Source organism: Vicugna pacos, chromosome 7 (assembly GCF_048564905.1).
Source record: "Vicugna pacos chromosome 7, VicPac4, whole genome shotgun sequence".
Classification (NCBI taxonomy): domain Eukaryota; kingdom Metazoa; phylum Chordata; class Mammalia; order Artiodactyla; family Camelidae; genus Vicugna; species Vicugna pacos.
The window spans coordinates 14,261,406-14,286,547 of NC_132993.1; the positions used below are offsets into that span (position 1 = coordinate 14,261,406).

Consider the following 25,142-nt stretch of genomic DNA (forward strand, 5'->3'; position numbering starts at 1 on the left):
TTTGGGTACATAAACTGAATAATTTCCTTTAAGTGTTCCTTCGTTATGTTCTCATTTCGCTATTCAGTGATACACAGTCTCTCTCTCTTATTTTTTGTCTGTTCCTCGAAGTTCAGAAACTTCTCTTTTGCTCAAATAGTTTGTTATGACTTCTAGGAGTCTCTGCCCCGCACACTCGTTTCCTTGAGGACCCTTGGCCGACCTTTGCTCCTGCTGCCGTGCACAGGCCTTTCCCCCCATGTGTGTCAGGGCTAGAACCCTTACTGGTGGGGGGCAGTCAGATCAGGGTCTCCTGCTGACCACAGTGGACAGTCAGCTCCACCCAGCATGAACACCGCTGTTTCCTACAGAGATGTCCGCTCCTCTCTGCCAGGCTATGCTCATCTTTTTAATTGAACTAGGTCTGTTTATTTTGTTTGCTTTTTGTTTCGATCCCTCATAACACCTCTCCCTATCGAGCTCTGTCATAGAGCCAAATTCATGGTTTTTGGTTGACTTTCTTACTCAAGGTCCTAGTTAGATTTCAGGCACTTTGAAGAGAGGATCGATGTCTTCTGCTTGTTGTTTTGGTCTGCATAGTGGACAACAGAGCCTCGTGGACCCAGCAGCTGTCTAACAGAGGTCAGGGACTAGCTGATTACAGCTTTTTTGCTCCATCAGCAAGAAGGGGACATTGCACTGAGAGTTGATGGGCACTCAGATAATCTCTAGTTCCCGAAAGGCTTTGGTAGACACAAGTCAAAAGCCTGTTTGAAGAATAAATGGATTTATGCTACTGAGTACCAAGTAACTCTTCTTAAACGTCGTACCTAATCCAGCGCACTGTGTTAAATCTTAAAGCAGACACAGCTTTCCATCTTCTCGTTCATCCTGGTGGCATCCTCTCTTCCCTTTCATGGTGACAACCTCCGGGGGCTGCTCCCTTTGACTCCATGCCATGAACGTCAGCCAAGCCAGTTTTGGGGAAAACAAGCTCAATTGCTAGAAAGGAAGGGAGTAAGGCTCAAAAAGGAAAAACAGTCTCATCTCCTGGGCTGGAATCCAAGCTTCCAACTTAGAGTGAATTATCCCACTTCGAAGTGAGTCTGTTGCACAAATAATGCGTGTCTTCTCTTAAATGTCACATGCATTTAAGAGATATCCTGCAATGGAGACTTAATTTGGGCTTAGAGATTTCTTCCTTGTTTTTAATGTTATAGCAGAGGACATAGGAGGTGGGTCTTCACTGTGCCCACTGTCCTGTAATTTGCTTGTGCCCATTACACAGCCTAAAACAACTCCAAAGCAGTAGTGGAAAAGCCACCAAGATCTTTCTTAAAGAGCACATTGGTTTCAAACCTAGCATCCTTGATTTCAATGCACTTTTTCCTTCCTCCTTGGAAAATTTCCTCCAATCCTGAAGTCTGTAGAAAGCAGAGCGTTGGCACAAACAGAGCCAGATCCTAAATCAGACCACCTTTCCTTTCCTCTAACTGATAATGCAGAGAAAAGAAGTGCTTTCTCCTAGGCAGGTGCAGCATAGCACAGTTGGTGCACGGCCTCACTGTTTGGTTCAGGGACAAGATTAGGGTAACAGAGTCTTCATGTGGGATTGGTTTAAACTGGGTTATGAAACTAGGTCATCTTATCTTTGGAGACCTTGAAGGAAGAGGCAGTTGTGTGTGTGTGTGTGTATGTGTATGTGTATATGTATATGTATGTGTGTGTGTGTGTGTGTGTGTGTGTACCCGTATGCACATGTGCATGTTCTCATTTTAGTCTTGTTTCAGATGGCAGTTCCCAGCAGACCTGTGCCTTCCTTACAAGCTCCAGGCCTCCGCTCTTTTACCTTCCGGTTTGGATGTCATCACCAGTAGTGACTCCTGTCTAGTATCTTTCCCCTCTTCAGAAAGCGTTAAGTCAGGTTAATAAAATTATCAGATGGCTGGAGGAACTGACTATACATTAGTGAAGGTCCTGGCCCTGGTCAGCCATGTTAATAGTGGGACAGAACTAGCATGACTTCATGCACCCTCATTAGTCATTTATTTTCTAAACTTGTGAGAATTTTAAATTAAATCACACTGGCTGTGGGGGTGGGAATCATAGACTCCTACAACCTCACAGGTCAGTGAGAAGCATCTAGGTTTAACCTTTTGCCTCTTGGCAAGGGATTATCTACACTAACCCTGTGGAACAGAAATGTAGATAAGCCATAAACAGTCTAATTTTTAGTAACCACATTATAAAAAAGTGAAAAGAACTAAGTAAAATTAATTTTAACATCATACTTTGTTTAACCAGATATATCAAGTGTTACTGTTTCAACATGTAATCAATGTAAAAGTGATCAGTGGAGAGGGTTCACATTCTTTTTTGTACACTAAATAATTCTTCAGAATCTGCTGTGAATTTCACACTAAGGGTACATCTCAATTGAGGCTAATCACATTTCAGGTGCTTAATAGCCATATGCTTATTGGCCAGCACAGATCTAAACCATGCAAGACAGATTTTACCTATTATTATCTTGAAGCTTTTCAGGTGGAGACAGTCCAGATTTTTTTTCCCTTTCTGATTTTGTCAGGATATTTACATACGATACGTATTTATAATTTTCTTATCCTTTCAAAACATTCTTACCAGCAGATGTCTTCATTTTGTGCAGATTATTTGCTTCGGGCATCAGTGTAGTCTGTTTGCGTCATTCAGTCTACGACACTCTCCTTCCACAACTTTCATCTTTTTACCTGTTACTAAGACTTCAAGGAGAACTTGAGAGCAAGGAATCGTCTACATCTCTATGTACACAGGTGGATCTCTACTCTTAGGGGCTAGATCTATCCACATACATCTACAGCTGTCCATAGAGACTTGTTTCCACACTCACTAATACAGAAGAAATGTCCTCTTTATTTAGAAGTAGGAGAGCTGTTTTTTCTGTCTGGCCCAGATGGATACTCTTGAGTTGTGTACTGTTTGAGATGGTGTTTCAGGATATGTGTAGAGAAGAGAGAAAGCGGTGGCTCAGTGGGAAGAATGGAATAAATAAAAGCATGGCACAGAAAAGGAAAATATGACTATATTTAGGGAAGAGTGACAAAAGAGGAGGCTGTAGGAAGGTGAATAATGCAGACAGCTTGGTACCATTAATGAAAGGTCTAGTATGTGGGATTAAGTTTAGATTTTGTTTTATAAACAATAGAGATTTTTTTTTTAGCGTCCTGAGTAAGAGAGAGGCATAATCACAGCTATGTTTTAAGGGAGTTAATTTTAAAGCAGTGTAAAATATCAGAGAGAATGCCAGAAGTAGATGTCGGAGCAGAAGAAACCATGGCTCAGAGATTAGACATGCTGTTCAGTGTATGGGAAGTAACTTGGGGGTAGAAGTAGACAATGAAAGGAAATCCAGACAAAACTGTGAGCAAAGAGAAGAGGCCCATATTCGTTGGTGTAAACTAGGCTGCAATAAATAATATACTCAAACATGTAAAGCCTCAGTACAAGAGAAGTTTATTTCTCATTTGTGTGACAGACCAGGACTGTCCCAGTTTGGGTCAGGTGTAGGCCCTGTCCCACACAGTCATTCAGCAACCTAGACCCACAGTTGCTCTTACATCTTCATCAGAATGCTCCTAAAATCATCCCAAAGGCCAACTTCCCAGGTAACCAGTATGGGAAAAGAGTACTGAAGAATGCATGTGGGAGGTTTTAATGGGCCAAATCTGAAAACAGTACACCCAACTCCTGCTCATGTCCCATCAGTTAGAACTTGGTCACGTGGCCACACCTAACTGCAAACGAGACTGGGTAATAGGATCTAGTTGTGTGTTCAGGAAGAACTGAAAAATGATTTTGGTGAATGACTAGCAGTCTTGGCTACAAAGACCCAGGAGAGAAACTTGGATAATTTCAACATCCATGGATTATGAGGGAAGAAGGGAAACTGGAGAGTAACCACACCAATAATAATAATAACTATATGGAACACCTATTAATTTCTCATTGGGGGCAAGGCATTGAATTTTATGAATTTTCACATTTAAACATCACTGTGCTCTTGTGAGGGAAATGTGATGATTATTACAATTTTAATGGTGAGTAAATTGAAATCTAGGGAGTTAGATGCTAGATCATAGAGCTGGTAGGTAGCAAGTCTGTCTGACTCCAAAGCTCATGTTTGTTAATATTGAGCTAGAGAAGGATTCATCAGGAATGTAAGAAGAAAACCACAATAGTTTACCTGTTCATGTGCGAGGCCATCCAGCTGGATACCTTTATGCAGAATTCAGGAGTTCCCAAGTCCACCCTCACGTGCGGGTTCTGGAATCCCCAAGACCACGCCCATATTCAATAATTCATTAGACGGACTCATAGAATTTACTGAAAGCTGTTGTACTCACATTTACAGCCTATTACGGTGAAAGGATACAGATTAAAATCAGCCAAGGGGAGAGGTGCATGATGTAGAGCCCAGGAGAGTTCTACACAAGGAGCTTCCATTTATCTTCTCCCAGTGGATGGGTCAGTGCTGACTTCTCCCAGCAGTCATGGTGTGACTCTACATATGGCATATTGCCAACCAAGGAGGCCATCTGAACCTTGGTGTCCAGAGTTTTAATTAGGGCTTGGTCATGTAGATATGTTTGATTACCTGCATGGTTGACCTTAGTCCCTTGCCCCTCTGGAGGTTGAGCTGATATATGCCCCACCTTAAGTCGTTGCTCTTTTAGAATATCTGGCATGGCCCAAGGTCACCAGGTTATCAGGTAAGACAGTCCAAGCACTTAGACAGACTACCTTCTATAGAAGTTGAGAGCAAAGGCCAGAACTCTCTCTGGGTAAAGTTACGTCTTTGCTTGCACAGATGTACAAGAAAAGGATGAGACATGGGGAAAATGTAGTCTAGCAAAAGGTATGCTTCGTGTTTTTCTTGCACGACTTTTTTTTTTTCTTGCATGCCTCTTTTTAAAGATTCTGCTGCTTTTGTGATTTAAAAAAACTGTCATGTCTCTTAGGCATCCATGTTTACTTTTTATAGTTTATGACTCCAAACTAATGGACAGATAAAAAATAATTATCCTTTCTACTTCTTGGAATTGTGTTTAACAGAAATGTGGTTCATTCCTTGATTCTTAGTCTTTCACCTTTTCAGTTCCCCAAGTTTATCATCTACTATTTGCCAGGTACTAAGTTAAGTGCTGGACACTTAATGTTTGCAGGAAGCTTAGAATCTAGCATAATCATGCCAGTGAGTGAATAATTGCTAGCTGGGATAAACAATGGGAAGGAAACATGATTTTAAAAGAGAAACTAACAAAGTAACTTGACTTTAGTTTAGGGGTCAGTGATGGCTTCTTTGAGGAAGTTAACACTTGATCTGGTGACCAAAAGGTAAATAGAAATGAGCCACATTAAGTCAGACAGAATATACAGGGAACGGTCTTTGATGTGGGGACATTTGAACAGAAGCCTAGATGAAATGAGGAATTCGCAGTGCACGCAATTTTTAGTCAAGAGAGCAGCAAATTCAATGGACCTGAGGTGAGGGCTTCCTTAGCGTGCTTGAGAAATACAAGGAGACCAGTGTGATTACAAGTTGGTGACTGAGACAGAGACAGAAGACGAGGTAACTGGACAGGAAATGAGATTGCAGAGAGACAGGAAAAGAAGTCAGGCTCTCACGGACTAGATAAGGTGAACTTTGCACTTTTCCAAGTACAGAGATAGCCATTGAACAGTTTGGAGCAGATTAGTGATTTGATCAGATTTACATTTTAAAACAATTATTTTGGTTTCTCTGTGGAGAACAGACCTTGGGAAGGCAAAAGTGGAGCAGGGACACCAGCGAAGGGGCTTTTGGGATGTTCCAAGCCACAGATGATGGAGGACCAGGTGGTAACAGCAGAAGTGATGAGTATTAATTGGGTTTCGTATACATTTTGAAACTAAAGTCAGTCATATTATTTCTTGAGCCCAATCCCATCAGACTTCTTCCTTCTCATTCTACTGTTACTACTTTTGTCAAGAGTATCAGTAACTTCACATGTTCCCATGGCTAAATCCAATGGTCAATTCTCAGTCCTCAGCTTTTGACACAGACCTTCTTCTAGGGACTTTCTTCCTGGAAATGCTATACTCTTTGATTTTCCTTGTACCTCAATGGCCACTCTGTCCCAGTCTCCTTTGCTGGATCTTTCCCACATTTCCAAACTCTTAAGTATTGAAGTGTCCCACAGCTCAGTACTCAAGAGTTTTACATCCACATTCAGTTCTCATGGCTTTAGATCCCATCAATTAATGGTTGCTTCCCAAATTATTCATATAGTACCAACCTCTTCTTTCAACTCCAGCAGGCTGAACATCTCCACTTGAAGATCTAATAAGCATCTCAGAATTTTGCATTTACAAAACTGAACTCTCATTGCAGTGATCATTTCATAATGTATACAAATATCAGATAACTATGTTGTACACCTGAAACTAATATATTGTATGTTAACTATAACAGAATTAAAAATAAAATAATAAGAAAGTGAATTCTTGACTTACTCCCTAAATCTGCTCTTATCTAACCTTCTCCCTGACTTTTCAGTAACTGGTATTTCCATTCTTACAGTTGCAAATATTTGCTAAAAGCTTCAGATTAGTTAAAGCAGACTCTCTGGGGATGGGATGGAACCTAGATATTCTTCAAAACTCACCAGGTCATTTCGTGAGGAGTCAGATTTTAGAACCGTATGTTCAATCCACAGTGACAGGAAGCTTCCATCTTTTTCCACCCCCTTCCCTTACAAAGGCTGGTCTTTCTAATCAGATCCCACTGATGAGTGAGGTGGTTAATTTAGCTGTCCTAGTGCCTGGATCGGAGGCAAGGTGTATCAGTAAGCCTCTGAGTGTGTGCAGGGGCTATGCAGGTGCAGGGGGTAAAAAGGTCCTAGCGAGGCTGAAACCCTCCAGCCCAGGGACTTACGAATGTGCTTGCAAGTCCCTGACCCCCGGGGCTTGCCTGCTTCTGCCTACCTTACTTGACCTATCAAGGCTTAATTTCTGGACTGCTTAGACTGGCGTTATGAAGGATTTTTTTTACCTTTTTCCCACTGTAACATTTCATCTTTTGCTTTTTGAAAGAGTTGACAGGATTTTTGCTGTTAAGTTCCCCTAGTATTTGCTGCTTGAATTATCTATTTAGTTTCCATGTTCTCTGGTAGATTTTACTTCATGGATTTATCACACTTACCCAGTGCTTGGCACCAGTGGTGTGGAATAAATGTTTACTGAGTTAATTAAAGAATAAAAGAATGAAAAGGGATTTTATTCTATAAATGGCTATAAGTTAAAGTTGGATAAGTTCCCAGCAGTAGAATATTTCAGTTTGTGGAGAGTGACTTTTTTAGGATACCTTAGCAAAGAAATGGCTTTTAATTAATTAATTATTTATATATTGTTCTCATCCATCAATATCTGAAACTTGTAGGGTTCCAAACCTACAGCTGTTCTGTTTGCCACCACAAGTATGTGAAGATTTTTAGAAGCAGGGAAATCACTCAATTTGAAAAATTTAGGATTCGGCAAAGGCCCTATTGAACTGGTAAAAAAAAATGTTTGAATTAGTAGAAACTTACTATGCTTTGACTACACAGTGACTGAAAACTAAGTTTTAAGAAGCCCCTTGTTTAGAAATATGATTTACTCATTACTGATATAGATTTTCAGTCTTTAAAATACTTTATTACTACTATCCTTCTTAGCTAATTTGCTAAGGAAAGACAACTTCTAGTAGAATTTTGGTCTCAATTGTCATGGAATCTGCAGTGGGCCTGGATAACTAAGGCCCTACATTGAACAACCCGAGGGATTTTTCCTCATTTGTTTAATATCTGTTTCAAAGGTGACCACATCCATGGATAACGCATCTAGAGACCTAACGTCTTAGTTATTGCTCACAGTTTTTCCAAACACCTTTTTCCATTTCTAGAATTTTGCTAGGGCCAACATTAGCAGAATTTCCAGAGGTAAAATGAGAGGCGTTTAGACCCCTTGTGTTCCCGAACTTTCTTGCATCCAGAATTTAAATTTGAGATCGCCCCCGCCCCCTCCCCCTCCAGCTCCTTTTATGCCTGAAAAGAAAATTGAAGTCAGGTGGGTCTTGTCCTTCCAGGAGAATGCCGTGAACGGGGAGCACCTGTGGCTGGAGACCAACGTCTCGGGAGACCTGTGCTACCTGGGCGAGGAGAACTGCCAGGTCCGGTTCGCGGTGAGTGTGCGCCTCCGACCTCTGTGTGCGGACCTTGCTGGGGGGAGCCTTCCCGGTGGAGTCTGAGGGCAGCGGGGGTCCCTACGGCTGGATTTCCAAGGAGGTTTGAAAGAGCGTGTCCCTTGTGAGAGCTGACAGAGTTTATCAAGTTAGCATGGTTTTCAGGGGGTCAGTTTGAATGGTTTCGGGTTTTTTTCTTGGCTGTGCAGGCTGAAACTTGGGATAATGTGCTCCTTTCGGATGATACCCAGGGTGTCTTTCTGTTTGTGTGTTGCGGGTGCAGGGTGGGTGAGTGTGCCTGAGGGGATGTCTCTCAGAAAGGGGTGTCTGTGTCTCTGTGGGAGGGGGCTTTCTTCGTAAGGGAGTGTGCGGGGTGGAGGGTGAAGTTGCGGATGGGTACAAACACCTGTCTGGTGGGGGGTGTAGGCTAACAAGTAATTCAGACTAAGCTCCAGATGATAAAATTCTAGAAACTATATAAATGATCAGCAGTCAACTATGTTAAGAGTATCTTTTTGCTTTTTAAAATTTGCTTTGTCCCTGTTTGGAACAGTCTGTTTAAATGTTAAATCCTCTTTATGTTCTGTGAAAAGAGCATGGTTGCCAGGCAGTAAGTTGGGAGGAACTAAAATTTTAGTGTTGAGAAAGTGAACTGAAAATTTTTGTGTAGTTTAAAAGTATGGGTCCGAAAAGAGAGTCATGGGAAACTTAAAATAGTAAAGAAGAAAGAAAAGATGTATTTGGGGAGAGGGGGAGGAAATGGGCATCATAACTGACGTAATATTTGTTTCTTATGGTTGTGTTTATTATGTGAAAGAAAGATTTGGGGCAAAATGTAGAACCTAGGAGTTGCAAATGAATATATTTCTATTAATAACAAGTAAGGAAGAAATTAAGTTTCTGCTAAAGTTTATAGAAGAATATAGTCCCCGGGACTTTTATCAGGCTGCCTGAAATCACAAAGCTGGGGAACGAAGATCTTTAAAAATCCCGCTAGCTGTTTGACGCCTAGTTTAGAGGTTTTGTTTGGAAAACTTTATGGGAGTTTTGGAAGACCAATTTCTGTTTGAGGTTGAGAATAATTGTCTGTTAAAGGCCCAGCTGTATAGACTTTCAATTAAAATCAGGATACCTGGATCTGAATCTCAGTGTTACCACTAGGTGCGTAACATTGAGAACTCCTGACCTTTGGGTGTGGGCTCCCTTCAAGGTAGAAAAATGGGGTAGGATTAAGTTAATTTTGCTTCCAACTCAGATCTTCATTGTTTGCATTTCTTTGAATCTGGTTGTAAATTCAGTTGATTTAAATATCATTTCAACTTTATGCATATGTATTTTCAATTAAAGTATAATTGCATGAAATTTGATGAAGTTAACCAAAACCAAGAGAAGCTCAGCTGTTTGGACTAACAGGCTATAAATGATGAATTAACATTAGGATCTTAGTTAATTGCATAAACACTGGTCTTGATAATATAAAATGGAAAAAAATGAAAGCCAGTCCTTCTTGCATGTACTTTTGAACTATTATCTACCGATGCTACTGCCAGCTGATGGACTGTAATTTGTTTTGGAGTTCTGCCTTATTTCCAAATTACTCCCTTTGATCCTTTTCTGGTGCTTTTTTAGGGTCAGCCACACGTTAACTCTCTTGCCAAAAATGCATACAGATACATATATCCTCCTTAAACCTTGTATCAGTAAATAGCATTGCTATCCACTAACTGATTATAACTTGGTCACTATTACCTTTAGGCCAGAAAAAGTAACCAGAAAAAAAGAAATCTGAGGGAAATGAAAGGAGTTAATAGAGCTGTGAAAATTTCTAATGTTCTTTTGAACCTTCCTCATAATTTCATCCCAAATTCTTGACTCTGTTAATTCAGTGTACAAAGTGTCTTGAAGATGAAGATGTCTATTCCAAAAAAAAAAAAACATTGATTAAAGGAAGGAATAAATCAGTGAGGAAGCTGAAGACCTAACTGTTTCCTTGTTATAAGTTCCTGAAGGCTGTTTCTATACTTGTAAAGTGGTAGAAATGTTGTTTGAAGATTAGATGAGATATTGCATTGAAAGGACTTACTTGCCACAGCCAGGGACATTATGAATTTACAAGGGGAAAAAAAAAACCCAAGAGAGGACAAGAGCAGACAATTCATCAAAGAACTACCACTGGCCAATATATACGTGAAAAATACAAACAAAGGCCCAAATTAAAATAACTAAGAGGCGTCAACGTCATGTGCCTGTTAACAAAGACTTACACATTGATAACACTTGCTGTCAAATAGTTTCGACCAAAATTGTCATCCTTGTGGTCAGCTGGTCGGAGTGTAAGTTGATAACGCTTCACAAAATTGTCCATATGTAGTAAAAGTATTAGAAATCTAGCTCACTCTACGTCATTTTGGCATCACATTCTGAGATGGACATTGACAAAGAGAGGGCCCAGGGGAGTGTGCCGAGGTTAGTTCAGGGTACTTTGTGGTAGAAGGAAGAGTGAAATAACTTAGGTTGCAAGAGTGTTGCTGAGGGAAAGGAGAGAGAACGGACATCTTGCAGCATTAGAAGAGCTGCTATGAAGAAATGGGGAGTGTCTTGCTCTCTGCTGTTAGGAAGGTCGAACCAAGTTCTAAATATAGAATCCACTGACTCTACCAGTGGGTCCTACACTCTGGTATGATAAGCATCACCTGGAAAACCTGTTAACAACGTAGATGACTCTTTTTATCCTTGCTCCAGATGCAGATTCAGTATGCCTGGAGTTGGACTTGGGAACCTGTAATTTTTTAACAAGCACCTCAGATAATTATGGTACAGATGGTCCACAAACTTAACTTTGAGAAATACCGTATTATAAGGAAGAAGCTTAACAGTCAGAGCTTGGACGGTCAGCACGGGAACGAGGTGCCTGGGGAGGCGGGCTTGAAGGAGGTGTTTACGAGTAAGTTGGGCGGCCATGTTTCAGGCTGCAGTTGGGTGTGCCTCTGCTTTGGGTGAGAGGTTAGGCAAGGAGATCTCCAGGACAGCCTCCAGTTTAAATGTTCTGTTTGCAGGTTTCTTAGAATTGAACCACAGTTTTGTAAGGGGGGAAAAAGAGCATGTGTAAATAGATTATGTATTCTCATTTCTTTTAATGAACCGTCTTTGAAGAAAGCCAACCTGTTGGGTTTGAGACCAAATTACCATAACCAGGTGCTACCTGCAGGCTTCTAAACAAAGTGTGGGCAGAATCCATCATGGAAGAGGTGCCATTCACTCCTTACCCTATTTTAGTAAAGCAAATGTCATGGGTAGAAGTTGAGAGAAGGGAGAAATCAGCGTGGGTTGAGACAGAGGCAGCTTCATGGCAGTGGGGCTTGAATGCAGTATTGAAAGATGGGTAAGATTTACATAAGAAGAGAGGGAAGGAGAACATTTCAGGCAGGGAAAGGAAGACGAGCAAATTCAGGGTCAGAAACAAGTTTTGTGCAGGGAGGAGGCGATCTCGAGACATGCGTGAGTGCACCCAAGGGCATGCGTTAGGTAAGACTGGAGATAAGGATGGAGTGGAGGGGGGTTGTGTGTGTCTGTCTGTCTCCATGCTTTCTGAACTGAAACTTGGAGCCCATGTTATAAATGTCTGTGTGCTTATCAAGGTGACCATATTGTCTAAGCCAAGACAGATCTGAGGGTGAAGGTGGCTGCTGTTAATGGTGCTGGCACATTAATGGGAAACCATCACCCCAGCTTACAGGGTCTACTGAAAAGCAAAGCCATCCTGCAAATTCAGGACCTCCTGCTGCCATACATGGATGGATATTTGGGGGCTGACATTGGAGGGCATTGCAAGCAAGACAGTGATGACACAGAACATGAAGACTGTTACAGGAGAATGTGCCCTGGAGCTTCAGGGCTGGACCAGACAACCTTTAAAATTCTTCCTCTTTTATATTCTCCAGTGACAACATTTAATACTGTAGAGTGTCTGTGAGTAGATATGTAATGGGATTAAAGTTGTTCCCCAATCAGTGACAGTCCCCAAATTAGTAACTGTTTCTTTTTCTGGTCTGAAGAGGAGACGGGGATTTGAAAGTAATGAAACTGGAGCAGAAGGATTGCTGTTTCCCGTCATGATTACGGGGCGAGGGGGGGGGGACGGACACGACTGAAATAAAATTCCCAGCTAGGATTGCTCTTGTTTCATGATATTTATTTAGATGGAAATTTCTTCATTCATTCATTGTACAAGTGTTTATGGCTGAGTACCCAGTACCAGAAACTTCAGACCAAGTTGAGCGTGACAGGTGACAGTTATAAGTGACAGCCTCATAGTTTAGTGGGTATACTCTATAGGATGTTGAGCCAAATACATATTAGTTCCTGAAGAAACGCCCACCTTCACTAATCATCCATAGAACGCGTACCAGCACACACCTGTTTTCACACGTAAAAGACACTTGCCTACATCACTGTGGAGAGGCACTCGATTGAGAGCCATGCGCTTGCCTGGGGACGGGTAGACACAGATAGGCAGCATAGGGGTGGGAAGGAGGTGGACTTTGAGTGAGACCGACCTGGGTTTAAAAACCTGTTCTTCCACCTATGTCTTGAGCAAATTGTGGACATCACATTTCGCCTCGTTTTGCCCTCATGTCTTAATTTACAGCATTGTTATTAAGATTGATCTCATTGATTCTTATTCCTGGATGAGTTTTATAGTTTCTTATGAAGCTTTACTTCTTTCTTTTATTTTTTAAATGGTTCCCAGCCTGAATCCACCCCATTGGAATCTCTGGGAAGCGGGACCAGGCAGGAATTTGTTGAAAATGAACAAGCGAACTCTACAGACGATACTATGTGCTGTCACAGATAGTGAGTCGAGAGCCACTGATCTGCTTCATGGAGAGAGTGTCGGAACCAAAGGAAGTGGCCTGGTCCCCACATCTGGCATGTAGTGTCTGCTGTGGGGCGAATTGTGTACCTCCCAAATGTACGGAGGTCCTATCCCCCATGACCCCAGGATGTGACCTTGGAAAGAGGGTGGTTGTAGGTGTACTTAGTTAGGATACAGTCATACTGCAGTATGGTGGATTAATCCAATCTGACAAGTGTCTTTCTAAGAAGAAGAGAGGACACGCAATGGGGAGAAGTCCATGTAACAGTGGAGGCAGGGATGGGAATGATTCAGCTACAAGCCAGAGCATGAAGGACTGCAGGCTGGTACCAGAATCCAGGAGAGAGGCATGGGGCAGATTCGCCATCAGAAGGGACCCCTGTTGACACCGTGATGTCAGACTTCCCTCCAGGGCTGCGAGGGAATTCACACTTCTGTTGTTTTAAGCTACCCAGGGCTGCGGTACTTGGCTGGTGCAGCCTGGGAAAGCACGACAGCAGCCGCTCTGTTCAGGTGGCTTACCTTTCCTGGCCACATTTTGGTCAGGCTGGATCGGGGGTTGCAGCCGAGAGGTATGTGGCTTCCTGGGTAAGTGAGCAGACAGACAGGCGCCAGGAGCTGAGCACTGCGGGCAGAGCGTCGGTAGGTAGGTGAGTGAGACTGCATGCGTGCGGCAGGAGAAAGAAGGCTGCTGCCAGGCATCCCTTCTCTATTTTTAAATGCGCTTGTGTCACCTTTTTGCGGGTAGGCTCATGGTACTGCTTCGCTTTCGTTGTTGTTTTGTTGGTGTGTTTTGCTTTAATCTTATCCTTGTGGGTCGTGTTTGGCCAAAACAGCCAACCCCGCCCGTAACACCTGACCTTCATTCCGAGGGGTCTTCCAGTGCTGCTGATGGCTTAACAAATACAGTTTTATTGAGTCAATGCATGAATTGCATTGGGGAGCCAGGTGGGAGGGGGTGAGGGGGAGTGGAGAGTGACGAGCCACTCGGATTTAGAGACAAATAGATCTGGATAAAAAATCCTAGCTCTGCCCTGCTGCTCTGAGTCCCAGGCTGCTCTGTGAAGTGGTGAGGATCGTACCTGCTTCTGAGAATTGAGGGGCGGGTTAAAACTATGGCTGACAAAAGTTAATATCCTGCCTCCTTCTCTCCTCTCCCTGCTCATGTTTTAACATCACTGAGTTGAATGAGCTAATCAGTAATTTGGTTGGACTTTGGTTTCAAGAAGGCCTTGTGTTCGGGATTCTGTCTAACACCAGCACCGAGACCCTCACTTCCCTACCACTGTGCTGCTGTGTGAAATACACGTGGTCTCCCTGGGTCACAGGTGGGACCAGCTAAGTGAGACAAATCAAAGTAACTCACTCTGGAAAACATCTCACAGATGTTTCTTCTTGTTGGCGGGTCAGAATCCTCATCGTTGTAATCGGGTATCTGCATCTGCTCACAAGGATGCTGGCCGACTATGTCCCTGGGTTTTTGGAAGAAACCTGGAAGAATACAGGGACAAGTAGCTTTCTGCTCCATTTGAAGGAAACTTTCAGTGTTTTGTTGTTTTTAAAAAGAAAAAACCCTGGTGACACCCTGTCTGTTCTGTCTCTCTGGAAGACGGGAGCAGTGGACGGCAGCCCGTACACATGCTGGTTCATGTGCATTGTGTGCTGTGAGCAGGTGAGAGACTCAGTGTCCAGCACAGATGGCCGGGGACCTCTGAGCGTCTGTGCGTTTGGGTCTGGCGGGTAGACACCGCACAGCAGCAACAATGGACTCGAGCCTCAGACTGCGCTGGGACCTCCCGCCTGCTGCCCCTGGTCCAGCCCGACAGATTGACACCCCGCACCTCCAAATGGCGGCCGGGCTGTGGAGCGCAGGCTCTTGGAGGGAACTGTGGGGGTGGCAGGAGAGCCCAGGAGCCCTGGCCAGCTTTCCGAGCTGTTTGGGTGCCAGCCGGGAAGATGCCACCCCCCCTGGAACTTCTCGGGCGGAACTTCTCTGCATTAGGATATCGAGTTGCTGATGAGTCCGGATGGCTCAGGGAGAGCCTAGCCATCAACTAAATAGTTTGGAAAAAGCATTTGCTCAGACAGACTCTCTGCTCCTAACCCCCTGGTTGGTGGATGTGAGTGGAGGGAGAGAGAGGGGTGCTCCCATGGGAGCTAGTGGTGTTGCCCATATGTGCCTGGCCAGATGGTCGGGAATTTCCATGAGATCATCCAAGTGCACACACAGAACTGGGTCTCGCGTGTGGCAGGCCCTCAGTAAAAGTGAGCCTTTATTACTGTGACAACTGTCGTTATAATTGTAATGACTTGGCACAGAGTGTTATTGCTGTACTTGAGGGGCATATAATGCCGGTCCTGCCCACCCCATGCAGTGGAGACAGTGAGAGGGCGTGGAGCCCAGGGCGCTGGAGGATACTGTCACTCTCCTAGGTGACCATGCATCAGCAGTACTATTGTCTATTCTCACAGTCTGCTGTTGTTGTTTTTTTTTAAAATTGCATCCTGGAGAGCACTGAACTCCTCTAAAAGCAATATGGGGTATTTGTTCCTTAAAGGAGTCTTGAGATCAAATAAGCTCAGAGAACACCTTAATAATCACACATGTGTCATGAAGCTCTAAGGAGGGTGCAGGGATGCAGGATTTCCTATGTGTTTGCTCAGGGGAAGCAAAACCCATTAGTTTCCGCATAGAACACCTGTTGTCATCTTATGGGATCTCAGTGTTCAGTAGAAAACTATTTGAGAAATGTCTGCACAGTGCAGTTTTCCCTGGACTTGTCGACGTTGGCCAGTTAAAGCAACCTTTTGGGGTGGTCACAGAGGGCAGTTTACTCCCACTTAAAGGAAAGGAAAGTCAGACTTCACTCTGCCGGTGCTTTATAACTTTACTGTATCTTTATGCAGTTCTTTTGCTTTTGTTCTAAACTTTCGTTAAGCCATGGGTGTGTCTGTCTGTCCTATTTCATTTTTAGAGTTTGAGCCTCTGAGAATAGTTGTCATCTCTTCTGAAATGATACTTTTAGATCGAGGCTGCATTTGTGTGTTTGTATGTGGGTACGTGCTTGTGGTGCCGTTCGCATCTCATTTAATATTGGTGCAGTTCTGTTGCTTAATGAAAATGATTTGCATCTGATTCAGCATAGGATTTACATATCACCTAGGCAATGTCCAGGTGTACAGAAGTGCTTTCCCTTCTCCCGGTGGTCCTGCGTGCCAGAGACCCAGAACAACAGATTCTGACCAGTGTTCTTGCTGCTGAGAGGCCCCCCTCTCGGCTGAAACATTATTCACATTAGCGCTTGCCCAGAACTACCACTGGCCCCCAGCTGACATTGTCTCTGTTTTTTAGGAGTTTTTGTTGTTGTGCTTACCTCATATGCCAGGGAAATACAGATTCCAGAAGGTAGTGCCTTAAAGACACAAAGAAATGGAAAAGCCTGCTGTGATGAGGAGGTCTTTGGGCTTTGAAATCAAGTGACCTGGCTTTAAATCCAGGCTCTGGGATTTTCTAGTTGTGTGACATTGGTTGTTGTTTTAACCTCTTTAAGCTCCAATTCACATCTGTAAAACGTGGGTAATTCCTGCTTCTAATGGTTGCTGTGGAAGGTCAGAGCTTGTGTAGTAACTGACAGCGTGGCCGGTCACAGGCACTCCGTAAGAATCAGTTACTCTGTCGTTCCTCCTGGAGTGAAAGTGGTTCCAGTGGGTTGTCGGAAACTGACACCCAACAGGCAAGGCCAGGGCGCTAACTTTGGAGCTCCTTGGAGTCATCCCCTCTCTCGCACTGAATAAAAGAGGGTGAAGCCGCCAGCCCAGCTGGCAGGCTGGCCTTGCTCTGAGCCCCGTCTCCGTTCTCTTGGTCACTTACAGCACCCATCACTTTCAAGCCTTTAACAAATTCACTTCCTTCCTTGTCTGTGTGTCTCCACCATAAGCTCCACTGAGCTCGGGGACGTTGCCTGTCTTGTCTCCTGGATCCGAGCACGAGAACCGAGCCTGCACCGAGGGTCACCCTGCCCTTTTCACGGAATGAATTCAGTGATGTGATTGTTGAGAGAGGCACACATAGACACCTGTCACCGGATCAACACTGCCATTTAAGTATCATTATACTCAGCATCCAGCACGTTTGAATTTCTGCCTTATTTTTAAGGCTCTTTGCAGGGAGAGTCCAGGCTCACCGCTAGCAGGCTCTTGCGGGGTTTTGAGTCCTGTTTAGCCTGTGTCATGCCGACTGCAGCCCTTGTTATTTGATTCTCCCGGAGGGTAGAGCCTGCTGTTTACCGTTCTTGGCACAGGCGTGGTGTTGTGGTCATGGGGCTCTCATGAGAACAAATCTAAAGCAGTCATGTCAAATATCATGGTTACCTGTCTCTGTCAGTCTTATGCCTCCAGTATACACTAGTAAAATGAGAGGGAAGTAGTAAGACGTAATGGAAAGAGATGGCTCTGGGTCAGGAGAACTTCATCCCACTCCTAGCTAATCTGTCCTGGGCAAGTTGTTCAGTCTCAGGGAGTCTCAGCTTCCCAGTGGTAAAGCGGGTGACTGGTACCCACCTTGTGTGGCTGAAGTGAGTTGTGTCTGTGGTGCACATAACAGGTACATCATCCTGCCAGCCTCCTGATAAATACTCTGTGGTCATGATGTCCTTGCTGAAAAATGGTACGAGTAGGTTGGTGTATGTGAATGAGAAACCACGTGTCCAATTGGAGATACAGTGTTGGGTGAACTGTGACTGAAATGGTGATCCTCCTGGGCAAGACTGCCTGAAAGCCTTTGTCTTAACTGTGTCCTCAACAGCTTGGGGTGTTGGAAATGGCAATGGCACGACAGATAATTTGCCACGACTTGGTATGGCTTCTTAAGGAGATACAGTCTTCCAGATGAAAGCAAATGTCTACATCATTGTTTAGAAATCTTGAACTGTGAACTTAAAGAAAAACAAGACAAAACAGTTCCATCTCTTTCTGTAAAGTAAAGTGATAATGAGAAGGTGTTAGGATTCCTGCTGTAAGATGACCTATATGGTGCTTTCACACCAGAAAGGGTTAAAAGGCAAGCTTTGGTTGGTGTTTTCTAGTTCGTGTTAAGCGTCAGAGTTCTGCTCTGCCCTTGATATCCTACCTCAGAACCAGACAGTTAAGCAACACTGCAACACCATTTCCTGTTGTCTCTGTTACGACTTCTGTAGTAGTGCATCCTCACCCATATTTCCTGGAAGATTGTGAGTACACATGTGTTTGTGTATATGAGGCCATAATTGTGTCCACATCTACTTATTAGTGCCTGTATACTTGTGGTCATCTTTATACACATTTTTTGTACATCTAGAAACACTTCAGTTAATCTACAGTAAGATACATGGCAGCTTTGATCTGAGACAACTTTGAAGAGGGTATAAAAATTGAACAGAGAGCAGCCATAAAAGCAGCTGGAAAGAACCAAAGCAGGAAGCTGGCACATGATAAAGTTAAAGCTATTGACTGGCCACCAACTGGCTTCTCATAGAAGCTAGAACCTGCTGGTGCCAAAGCTGAAACGCACGGAGGAAACAAATGGGGAAGAAAGAAATGAGAAAAAGGCAAGCAGGCAGAAGAAAATCCACAGGGGAAACGAGAGAGGAGAGCGACAAAGTGGACACAGTCGATAATGGTAGTTATGGAAATACGGAGTGGCCTTGGGTAAAAGGAGAATCAGGAGTGGGAGATCGAATTACGGATTTTTGAAGATTTCTTGGGGTTCCTAGGCTGAAATCCCTTTCTCATGCATCGTGACGGTGCAGAGAGGCAGAAGGAATGCCTCAGCGGGGTGGCAGTCTGGGAGCAGTCAGTGAGGGGCACACGGAGCGTCCCACAGCCCGGCTCTGAGTGCAGCCGTGCGTTGGTCTCTTTGCATTAAACTTGCACCGGCCAATACAGATTTAGCAGGCCGTTCATCATCCTTTTCATAAGTAATAGCTGTGATCTGTATTTGGTTTATATCTCAATAACTGTACCTGAATTTTATGTAAGTTTACAGAAGATCGTAGACTAGTTACCCAATCAAGTTCCAAGAGGTAGACATCTGCTAAGATTCACGGGGTAGTTTTCCATTAAAGCCCATCAGAGAAGCTTTGTACCTATCACTTTCTCTCATTCAAAAAAGATGTGCTAAATCCGCTAACATAAGCCACTTTTAAATCACTCAAAGAGAATGATTCAATATGAATTTCAATATAAGGGTGAACTATTGAGGTACAGACATGAGCCTTTTTTCCCTCCCAAAATGAACCCTGTGCCATTCTGACCACCACTTTTTCCAGTCCTGATCAAATGGTCAAAACAAAGTGAGGTGTCATTCTTTATACCCAGCCCTCAGTTTTAGCTGTCTAGTGATAACGCTATCTAGTGATTTGGTTCTTACCAAATCGTTTCCCCTGTAAGCCCTGGCTGACTGCTTTTCAGGAGGAAAGGTTTTCATGCGTTGTTCTGGTTCTCAAGTGCAGCTCACAAAATCCTTTCCCTTCCCTTGGCTTTCTGCTCCAAGAGTTTGGTTTTCTTTCTCTTCAAATGAAAACTCTGAAATGAACTGGCTGTTGGGGAAGCAGAAAACTTTGATTCATGTGCAAACAAGGATGAACAGTGGGGCGCTTTTCTGCTTCCTCTCTGTGGCTCTAGGGAAGCCGGATATAGACCCCTGCGTGCCTTAGCTCAGGTGGGTCCTGCCTACCCCGGATTTACGTGTGCATCTGAGGCTCCTCAGGGGAGGCGGCTCTGGAAACATCAACACTTCACATGCAAAGTGCTTCAGACCATGTGTTCCTCAGAACAGACAAAATGCGCTGTTTGATGAGCACATTAAGTGAGTTTTCCTGCAGTACTTCAGAGGCAGTCCCAACCATCACACAGCCCGGGAGTGTCATGTGCGTGGTTAGCTGGTGCACACGCCGGCAGCACACTGACCAAGGAGGGGTGGAGCCTTCCTGGGCTGTCAGTTATTCTGAAAGACTTGAGGCTCAGATGTGAGAAATCTCCCTTTCCTTTACGGGAGACGTGCGTGTGCAAAAAAATTAATGTCTCCATTGTCTTCACTATGACCAGCAAGACCTTGTGGGATCTGGCCTGGTCTCATCTTCACTGAGTTTCCTCCCCTCTGGCACCACCTGCTCCTCAGGGCCTCATTCCTCTGGGCTTTGCACTTGCTGTTCCCTTTGCCTGGAACACTTTCTCCCCAGATGACTTAACTACCTGGCAAACTCCCACACTTCCTTCTGGTGTTTCGTTTCTTTTCCTTTTTCTTTTTGTTTTCTTTTTAAAATTTTATTGGAAATATAGTTGATTTACAATATTGTGTTAGTTTCTGGTGTACAGCTGAGTGATCCAGTTTTACGTATACACATGTATGTATTCCTTTTCATTAGAGGTTGTTACAAGATACTGAATGTAGTTCCCTGAGCTATATACAGTAGGACCTTGTTGTCTATCTATTTTACGTATAGTAGTGCGTATCTGTTAATCCCAAACTCCTAATTGATCCCTCTCCAGCCCCTCAACCCTCTCCCCTTGGGTAACCGTAAGTTTATCTTCTATGGCAGTGAGTCTCTTTCTCCTTCTGATGTTTCTTAAAATGTATCTTCTCAGTGAGCCCTTTCCTGGCCAACCTGTCTACAACTTCAGCTTTCCCCCATTCCTGACGCTCCCTACCGCCTGTTTTCTCTTTGACTGTTGTCTTTAGCACTGATTTCTATCAGCATATCTTGCACCGTATTTACCTATCTTGGTGATTGTCTGTCTCTCCCAGGAGAATGTAAGCTCCATGAGATGTAAAAAAAAATTTGTTTTAAATGTTTTATTCACTGCTGACTCCCCAGTGCCTGGGAGTAGGTGCTCAGTATTTATTTGTTGACTGAATTAATGTATTACTCGTCTCAGTTCCTTTTGTCTTCTTCCTTCTGCTTTCGGATAGTGCTGTATCCTGCCACCAGGTTTAGTGATGATTTTTGGCCACATGTGTGTCAGAAACTATCAGTGCCCCTTTACCTTTTAGGTTCCAGTTTGTGTTTCTCAGTCTACATTTAAGGACTTCAGCAAACTTTTCCCAATTCACCTTTTAGCCTAATCTGCATCACCCAGCTGGGACTTCTGTTTGGGAAGGCCGGCCTACGTGCTGGCCCCAGTTCCAGCCAGCATGTTTCTTCCCCACCCCCACAGCTTGCCACCCAAGTAAATATTCCAGAGTCTCACTGGCCTGTAGATACAGGTGAGATCACAGGAGCGGCCGCAATGCAGACTTCCTGCTCTTAGCGCTACCCATTTACCTCGGACCTCAGCCTCCTGCAAACTCACCTTCCCACCGGGTGTCTCTGCGATGCCTCCGAAGATGTCACCTCTGTGCTCACCGCGGAGCCTCTACCCCGTTTTCCCTTTGATGTTTATGAAGGTCTTCTGTCCCTCAAGCATCTTTAGGGCGCCTTGTTGTCTCTTCTTTTGGGACTGCCTATCATGAGACTGCCTGTGTCCTAGTGGGCATTTTGTCTCATAATTCCAAAGCCACCAGTTCTCCAGACTGGGGTTGGGCTGGGGGCTTATTGAGGAGAAAGCCTGACTCTGCAAACCCTTTCCCCTTTCTTCCCTCCCTCCTCCCTTCCAGAATATCTGTCGAACCCTATTATGTGTCAGGCGGTAGACCTGGTGTTGGATTTGAGCAGTATGGAAACACAGAGGAACCTCCCTCTTCTTGGAACCCTAGACCTTTCAGACCCTTGCGACACACAGCCTGTGTCCCCCCCACCTCTGTGGACACCCTACTCCACCTGACCCCTCACCCAGGCACACACAGAAGCCACTGCATCCCACAGTCCAGCCTGGTGCCCAGCAGCTCCTGCAAATGGACGCCTGTGAGCGACTGGCTCGGCACCCCATTGGGCACGCAAGCCAGCTCAGTGCCTTTCAGGCAGTATCAGTGCCTGCTACGTGGAGAGATGGAACTTCTCTCTCCCTGTTGGAATGCCCTCGGTGTTTCAGATGTATCCATCGCTTAAGGCCCAGTTCAAGCATTTGCTTTTTTCTTTTAGGTCCTTTTTTACTGACTCAGCCCCTGAGGTTTTACCCTCCTCTAAATTACAGCGTTTATTGTCTGAGCTGCTCATTTAGTGTTTAGCACTCATGGCCTTCTCCTGTTGATGACCTTTTCTTCCAGTCCTCCTTGTCCCCTCAAGTGGCTCGTCAGCTTCTCCCAGGGTGGACAGAAGCATCTTTCTCTTTATTTCCTTCACTGCACTCAGAATGCCGAGACTGTTTCAGCTACGTGGAAAATTCACTTCTGTAGGACCCCTCAACCGTCCTGAACCCAGAGAACCGGCGTGTGCAGGTTTAGGTGGACTGGTACATGAGCATTGCATGAGTGCTTCCCGACTTCCTGTTGTTCCTGCTCCTTTTCCCCCCATATTTTCTGTGGTGCTTTTGGCATCATTAAGTGTCTAGGGTGGTCATGGTGAGGGCATACCTCAGAGGGATTCACCCTCACTGAGTCCTGTCCAGAGGACCCGTGGCACAAACACGTGGGGCCCTAACAGATGAAGGCTTTGCGTCTCCACTATGGACAGCGGTACTATGGCTGAGGGCTGGCACCCTTTAACCCAGAGCAAGGGCTCCCTGCAGGAGACCCCCTGGAAAGAGCTCCGAGACACCTCCCCCGAGGGCCACAGACTCCTCTGGACGTGTGACATCTTTGCTTCCTGATCTGGGCTCATGAAATCCAGACACCACAGAGAGACTCACTTACGTAATGAAGAGCCATCAGAGTGGTGTGCTGGACCTTCAGCTAGCCACCCTCTTGGTTTGTCCAAAATGTCCTGTATTCTTTTTGAGGAAAAGAGGCGCTGACCTGTGTGGCTGTGGAGTCTGTGTGTTGGCCCTGAAATCCTGTTAATGGAACTTCCAGATAATGTCATTCTTCATTTTTCCTAACACCACTTTACAGACTGAATCCCAGGCTCCCCAGAGGAGCAGAACTTGCCAAGTATGCTTGTCATTTCTTCTAATTAGGTTTTTAAATAAATCAAAGAACTCCTGTTTTCATTTACCTAGGATTATGGAGCAGCAATGTTCTTGTTTGTGTTGCCCGGAGAGGCAGTCCGCCCTGAAAGGACACTGAACTCCTGACACTTGAAAGGCTTGGGAAGTTTCCTTACATCCATTTTACTGAGTAGTCCAGTCCCCATTTGGAGAGGAAAACGGATGGCCCCGACTACCCCCCCATCAAAGTGCTCCTCTAGACTGAGCTTTGTGTCCAGAAGGGAGGATAAAATTCTTCTGCTGTTTCTACTTTGCCTGACTCCCAACCGTTTGTTTGTTTCTTGGCATGATTCTTCTGATCTGGGAAATGCAAAGAGGCTGAGAAACCACTGGGGAGATGGCAGCTGGGGTGGAGTTTGCGATAGTAAACCCACCCCATCAGCCTCATCCACCCCTCTTTTCCTGGGTTTTGACCACTCAGCACCCCATCTGTCCTTCCCCAAGTGCCTCCTCGACCCCCTTCCCCACTCCCAGTGTGGCTGGGCTCCTGCCTGGAGCCCCTTCCCTGGCCACTCATACTTTTATCACTGTGGCCTTATGATAAGGGTGCAGCTAATGGAAGAGGTGACTCCTTGCACTAGATCCATGAGCCTGTGGCCAGGGAACTCTGTCTCGAGTGAGATGCTGCCAGGCTCAGACTTTGGTTTGGCTAGCAGGAGGCACTGGTCTCTGCCAAGAAAGGGTTGCCATGTGGGCTCTGGAGACGAAGTGTTTCCCCCTCCTCCTCCGCTTCTGGTCCCTGGTGATTAAACTGGTATGTGTGTGTGTGGGCAGAGGCGGAGAGGTTGTCCTTAAGACTACAGTGGGAGACATGTGGTCAGCAGCCAGGGTAACCAGCCCAGTCTCCAGGGAGAAATGAGGTTTGGTGCCTGCTTATTGGGAAGGGGCGTGGCCAGCCTTGTCGTACACGCTTCTTGGGGTCAGACTTCAGACTATTCGGGTGATATTTGACTTCTGTTACCTTGGGCCATAAGGAGGCCCCAACCTTTCACAAATCGTAAGCCTGTGAAACTAGGTTTCCCTTAATTCCTCCCCCCCCCTCTTTCTCTTTCTATCAAGTGCTGTTAACTACCATCAGATATTCAGTGCTACTTAGCAGAAATCACACTCCTTGCTCAAAGGAAGAAAACAGTTTTCTTGATGATACAGATGGATCAGGGACTTACGCACTAAGGAAGTGAGTGGTGGGGACAGGATTAGCTAGTAAACGCTTTCTCAGGGACAGTTACATGCTTCTACCACTGCTCGCCTCTGGTCCTTTTGTCCCCACTCCAGCTTCCGCCCCAGAGCCAGGGGTCTAAGGCTCTGACTGTTTTACTTCCATGATTGATGTGGGCTGAGGTTGGCTGAGGGACTGTCCCTGCTTGGAATGCCAGCAGCGCCTGCAGCATAGGAAGCGTGTGGGGCCAAGTCAGAACTTTGAATGTGTTTTCTGCCAGTCGGTGTTGGGACCGCTACTTAGATTACGTCCGCCATCCTAAAGCATCGCATATCATTCTGTCATCGTTACACAGGTAAATTATGATCATAATACAATGGGACGTAAGCTGTATTATAGCCTAAGTTGTCTTAGTTTTCACTGATGTGCTCCCCACACCACTAGTTTTCACAGATGTCACACACACACACAATTACAAATTAATGGATTTCCTTTGACAAAATCAGGGAACCCTTAGTAAGAAGTAAGGGCCCTGAGGTTACCTGATCTTTGAAACAATAAGCCTAATTGGCCTTTAAATTCACTGATGAGAGTGAATTATTAAATTTTGTAACTAATTTTTAAGCATGTTGGGTCCCAGGCCATATTTTTTTTTAATTATATTTTTTGTGCAAAGTTCTGTGACAACTCTTTCCCAGTATGAAGAGTAAAAAGCCTGCTGACTCAATTTTAATGACCTTTCTTGATTTATCATTTTTCATAATGAAGGAGGCATTGACTTAAGAGATTTTAAATAAAAAGCAAACACTTAC

At 44.7% G+C, this 25,142-nt stretch overlaps 1 protein-coding gene across 5 annotated transcripts in view; it reads left to right on the top strand.

The window, feature by feature from the left end:
- The window catches only part of DGKI (diacylglycerol kinase iota), a 261,990-nt gene that overhangs the window by 12,108 nt on the left and 224,740 nt on the right, over nucleotides 1–25,142 (top strand). For all 5 annotated transcript variants that reach the window (XM_072964373.1, XM_072964375.1, XM_072964374.1 and 2 more), the window contains exon 3: nucleotides 8,141–8,236. The gene's annotated coding sequence lies outside the window, so the exon portion shown is untranslated. The remainder of the gene's footprint in view (nucleotides 1–8,140; nucleotides 8,237–25,142) is intronic.